The 6,245-nt window shown below is 42.7% G+C and overlaps 1 non-coding gene across 1 annotated transcript; it reads right to left on the reverse strand.

Annotated features, from left to right (window-relative positions):
• Positions 1–838: 838 nt before the first annotated feature.
• Positions 839–945, reverse strand: LOC141681549 (small nucleolar RNA R71). The gene has a single exon (XR_012558978.1). It is a non-coding gene; the product is annotated as a small nucleolar RNA R71 (small nucleolar RNA).
• Positions 946–6,245: the final 5,300 nt, after the last annotated feature.

Genomic DNA, 6,245 nt, shown 5'->3' on the forward strand with positions numbered 1-6,245 from the left:
ACAATTTTAAGTGTTATTATCTTAACATTGAGAAGTAATCATACATTGGTGAGTGAGTTTAATTAGATAATAATTTAGTCTGAGTCTCTGAGGGAACGAACTAGAAAATATTCTAAATTACTTGCGAACGCGTATACTTGCGTGAATATTAGTGCGTGTTTTCGCCCTAACAAGTTTTTGGCGCCGCTGCCGGGGACTCGGCGTATTTGTTTAGTTTATGTACTTACCATCATTAGTCATTAGGACTCAGTGATTAGGACGTAGTAGTTACTTACTCTTTTCAGTTGTGTTTCAGGTACTTTAGCAAGCGTTTATGCAAACTCGTTCTCGTGCTCACAAGAGGACTTTAGATATAGCTGAGGAGACTGACGAAGTTCTTGATATTCCGGAGAAGTTAGATTTTGAGGATTCGGATTCAGGAACTGAGCAGAAAGAACCAGTAAACATGGGAGATCATATTGTTCAAGCTGATCCAGCTCTTATGGATTTTTCTCGGCCTAAAATTGATGACATTCAGTCAAGCATCCTTCATCCGGCTATTCAAGCTAACACCTTTGAAATCAAGCCGGGCACTATTCAGATGGTGCAGAATTCTGTTTCTTTTGGAGGAGCGGCAACTGAAGACCCCAACATGCACATAAGGAATTTTGTCGAGATCTGCAGCACTTTTAAGTATAATGGCGTGACTGATGAGGCTATCAAGTTGAGGCTTTTCCCATTCTCACTGAGGGATAAGGCTAAAGACTGGTTACATTCTGAACCAGCTGGGTCCATCACTACGTGGCAAGATCTTGCGCAAAAGTTTCTGGTGAAGTTTTATCCAATGGCAAAGACTGCTGCTATGAGGAGTGCTCTTACTCAGTTTGCGCAGCAACCTACAGAATCTATGTGCGAGGCTTGGGAACGCTACAAGGAAATGTTGAGAAAATGTCCACATCATGGAATGCCGGATTGGATGGTGATCACTGGTTTTTATAATGGTTTGGGGGCCCAATCTCGGCCCATGCTCGATGCAGCAGCTGGAGGAGCCTTATGGGCTAAAAGCTATACTGAGGCGTATAATCTTATAGAGACGATGGCTGCAAATGAGCATCAAAACCCAACTCAGAGGATGACGTCAGGCAAGGTCGCAGGTATTCTGGAAGTTGATGCAGCCACCGCTATTGCAGCCCAGCTCCAAGCGCTATCAATGAAGGTTGATTCTCTGGCTACGTATGGAGTTAATCAAATAGCTATGGTTTGTGAGCTTTGTGCAGGTTCTCATGCTACGGATCAGTGTTCTCTTATCAACGAATCTGTTCAGTATGTGAATAATTATCAGCGACAACAGCAGCCTGTGCCAGCGACCTATCATCCTAATAACAGAAATCATCCAAATTTCAGCTGGGGGAATAATCAGAATGCTATTCAGCCACCATATCAGCAAGGAGTGAGTAAACAGTTTAACCCACCTGGATTCCAGCAACCACAGCAGTATGCCACAAGGCAATCATATCCTCAACAGGGAAGTGCAGCTGCACCTACTAGTGCTAATTTTGAGGAACTTAAGCTGTTGTGCAAGAGTCAGGCGGTTTCTATCAAGACCTTGGAAAATCAAATCGGTCAATTAGCCAATGCAGTGCTCAATCGTCAACCTGGCACTCTTCCCAGTGACACGGAAGTACCAGGAAGGAAGAAAGCTAAAGAGCAAGTCAAGGCTATTACATTAAGGTCTGGAAAAGTAGCTGATGCTGAAAAGGCAAAAGAAGTAGAAGCTGAAATTAGAGATGAAGAATCTAAGCAAAAGGAGAAAGCGGCGGAACCAAGGAAGACTACTGTTGAACACACTCTGCCTGAGGCTAATACAGGGGAGAAACAGCTCTATCCTCCACCACCTTTTCCTAAGAGATTGCAGCAACAAAAGCTGGATAGACAGTTCGGGAAGTTTCTGGAGGTGTTCAAGAAACTTCACATCAATATACCTTTCGCTGAGGCTCTGGAACAAATGCCTAGTTATGCGAAGTTTATGAAGACTATTCTTTCAAGGAAGGTGAAACTGGATGACCTTGAAACCGTTGCTCTCACGGAAGAATGCAACGCTGTTCTGCAGCAAAAGTTACCACCAAAACTGAAAGATCCAGGAAGCTTCACCATTCCTTGCACCATTGGCAATCTAACTTTTGACAAGTGCCTTTGTGATTTGGGAGCAAGCATTAATCTGATGCCGTTGTCGATCTTTAAAAAGCTGGATCTGCCTGATCCAAAACCCACATACATGTCGCTACAATTGGCTGACCATTCCATTACTTACCCAAGGGGCATAGTTGAAGATGTGCTCGTCAAGGTGGATAAGCTCTTCTTTCCAGCAGATTTTGTTATTCTGGATTTTGAGGAAGATGAGAAGATTCCCATAATCTTGGGAAGGCCTTTCTTGGCTACTGGCCGTACCTTGATAGATGTGCAAAAAGGTGAACTTACTATGCGGGTCCAAGATCAGGATGTAACCTTCAATGTATTCAAGGCAATGAAATTCCCTACAGAAGATGAGGAGTGCTTAAAAGTGGATGTGATTGATACTGCGGTTACTTCGGAACTCGATCACATGCTAATGTCTGATGCATTGGAAAAGGCCTTAGTGGGGGAATTTGACAATGATGATGAAGATAGCAACGAGCAATTACAATATCTGAACGCTTCTTCATGGAAGCGAAAGCTGGACATACCATTTGAATCTCTTGGTACTTCTGACCTTAAGAATGCTGAAGGGAAGCTCAAACCATCAATAGAGGAAGCACCTACCTTGGAGCTCAAACCATTACCTGAACACTTGAGGTATGCTTTTTTAGGTGATTCATCTACGTTACCTGTTATTATTTCATCTGACCTTTCAGGTAGTGAGGAAGACAAGCTCTTAAGGATTTTGAGAGAATTCAAATCGGCTATAGGATGGACCATAGCAGACATCAAGGGGATAAGTCTTTCATATTGTATGCATAAAATTCTGCTAGAGGAAGGTAGTAAGCCAACTGTGGAACAACAGCGAAGACTGAATCCCATCATGAAGGAGGTGGTGAAGAAAGAAATTCTGAAATGGCTAGATGCAGGCATCATTTATCCTATTTCTGACAGCTCGTGGGTGAGCCCCGTACAATGTGTACCTAAGAAGGGAGGTATCACTGTGGTCGCAAATGAAAAGAATGAGCTCATCCCTACTCGAACAGTTACAGGATGGAGAGTATGCATGGATTATAGAAAATTGAACAAAGCCACAAGGAAGGATCACTTCCCCCTTCCATTTATTGATCAAATGCTTGACAGATTAGCGGGTCATGAGTATTTTTGTCTTCTGAATGGTTATTCCGGGTATAATCAGATTTGTATTGCACAACAGGATCAGGAAAAGACTACCTTCACTTGTCCATTTGGCACATTTGCTTTTCGCAGAGTTTCGTTTGGGTTATGTGGCGCCCCGACCACTTTTCAGAGATGTATGATGGCTATATTCTCTGACATGATTGGAAATAACGTCGAAGTGTTCATGGATGACTTCTCCGTCTTTGGACACTCATATGATGAATGTTTGAATAATATGCGCGCCGTACTCAAAAGATGCGTGGAAACTAATTTGGTGCTTAATTGGGAGAAATGCCATTTTATGGTGCGTGAAGGCATTATCCTTGGGCATAAGGTCTCTAGCAAGGGTCTGGAGGTGGACAAGGCCAATGTGGGAGTCATTGAAAATCTTCCCCCACCTAATTCCGTGAAAGGAATTCGTAGTTTTCTTGGTCATGCAGGTTTTTATCGGTGATTCATCAAGGACTTTTCAAAGATATCTAAGCCGTTGTGCAATTTGCTTGAGAAAGATGTGCCGTTCAAATTTGATGATGAATGTTTGGCAGCATTCGAGACTCTCAAGAAGAGTTTGATCACTGCACCAGTTATTACAGCACCAGATTGGACAGAACCGTTTGAGATGATGTGTGATGCGAGTGATTATGCGGTAGGTGCAGTTCTGGGATAGGGCAAGAAAAATCTCTTCCATGTGGTCTACTATGCGAGTAAGACTTTAAATGGTGCCCAATTGAACTACACCAATACTGAGAAGGAGCTTTTGGCTATAGTCTTTGGCTTTGAGAAATTTCGATCTTATCTGCTTGGTATGAAAGTAACAGTATTCACTGATCATGCAGCTATTCGCTATCTGGTTTCTAAGAAGGATTCAAAGCCGAGACTCATTCATTGGGTGCTTTTACTTCAGGAATTTGAGTTAGAGATCAAAGATAGAAAAGGTACTGAGAATCAAGTAGCTGACCATCTCTCTAGGTTGGAGAATCCCGATTCTACTTCACAAGATAGGACGTTAATTAATGAATCTTTTCCGGATGAGCAGTTGTTTGCAATTCAGGAGGAAGAACCATGGTTTGCAGATATTGTAAACTATCTTGTCAGCAATATAATGCCTCTTAATTTGACATCCGCTCAAAAGAAGAAGTTTCTGCATGAGGTGAAGTGGTATATGTGGGATGAACCATATTTGTTTAGACAGGGAGCTGACCAAATCATCAGGAGATGTATCCCGTTCTGTGAGACGGAGGGGATATTACGAGACTGCCATTCCACGGTTTATGGTGGACACTATGGAGGTGAGAAGACGGCAGCTCGTATTCTGCAAGCAGGTTTTTTCTGGCCTACTTTGTTCAAGGATGCTCATCAGTTTGTTTTAAGGTGTGATCGTTGCCAAAGAGTGGGAAATTTGTCAAGGAAGGATGAGATGCCATTAAATGTGATGCTTGAAGTTGAGGTCTTTGATGTGTGGGGAATCGATTTCATGGGGCCTTTTATCGCATCTTGCAATAATCAGTACATCTTGCTGGCAGTCGATTATGTCTCAAAATGGGTCGAAGTTAAAGCTTTACCGACAAATGATGCAAAGGTAGTGCTAAATTTTCTTCATAAGCAAATTTTCACAAGGTTTGGAACACCTCGGGTAATCATAAGTGATGAAGGATCGCATTTTTGCAACCGTAAGTTCACTTCTATGATGCAGCGTTATAATGTGAATCATCGAGTAGCTACTGCCTATCATCCGTAAACAAATGGTCAAGCGGAAGTGTCTAACAGAGAGATAAAGCGCATTCTAGAGAAGGTTGTTTGTCCGTCCAGGAATGATTGGTCTTTAAAGCTCGATGAAGCTGTTTGGGCTTACAGAACAGCATACAAAACTCCACTTGGGATGTCACCGTTTCAGTTGGTGTACGGTAAGGGATGTCATCTACCGGCGGAGCTTGAGCATAAGGCCTACTGGGTATTGAAGAAATTGAACCTGGATTTAGATGCAGCTAGTAAGAAAAGAATGCTTCAGCTTAATGAACTTGATGAATTTCGACTTCAAGCGTACGAGAATAACAAAATGTATAAGGAAAAGGTGAAGAGGTGGCACGATAGGAAGCTACATCCTAAGTTATTTGTGCCAGGGCAACAAGTTCTTTTATTCAACTCTCGGCTCCGACTTTTTCCTGGAAAGTTGAAATCAAGGTGGTCTGGACCTTTTATTGTCAAAACTATGTTTCCACATGGAGCGGTGGAAATTTTTAAGAATAATTCGGACCAAGCATTCAAGGTTAACGGTCAGCGGTTGAAGCACTACTATGGGGACATGGCAAACCGAGAGGTGGTTAGTGCCATTTTGTTGACTACTTGAGAAAGGTACGGAACGTCAAGCTAATGACAAAAAAGAAGCGCTGCGTGGGAGGCAACCCATGAATTGCTGTTACAGGAACCCTTAGAAGTTAATAACCTATCCAAAAACACAAAAAAATCAGAAAACAGGGGCTGAAATTTTTTTTTTCCAGAGACCCTCTGCGCGCCCGCGCAGCTATGCTGAGCGGCCGCGCAGCTTGCTGCGCGCCCGCGCAGATATGCTGAGCGGCCGCGCAGGGGTCGAGTTCCAGAAAATTTTTTAGAGTTCAGAAAAAAAACAAACAAAAACACAAAAACAATTTTAGCCCATAAACCCACGAATTGTTCCCACTACCCCATCATTTTATCCCTTAATTCCCAAACCCTAATCTAATCCACACCCTATATATACATACACCTATCCTACATATCTCCCACAAAACTTCCTACACTTAAACCCTCTCACAAACATCAAAAATCAGTTCTTACACACTTTTATTCACGAATCAATGGCACCCAAGAGAGTACGCACTATTGACAGCAGCAGCACAGTTCCTACTGCTGATTCATCGAGGGGTACTGCTGTA

The sequence above is a fragment of the Apium graveolens genome, chromosome 8, assembly GCF_009905375.1.
Source record: "Apium graveolens cultivar Ventura chromosome 8, ASM990537v1, whole genome shotgun sequence".
Classification (NCBI taxonomy): Eukaryota; Viridiplantae; Streptophyta; class Magnoliopsida; order Apiales; family Apiaceae; genus Apium; species Apium graveolens.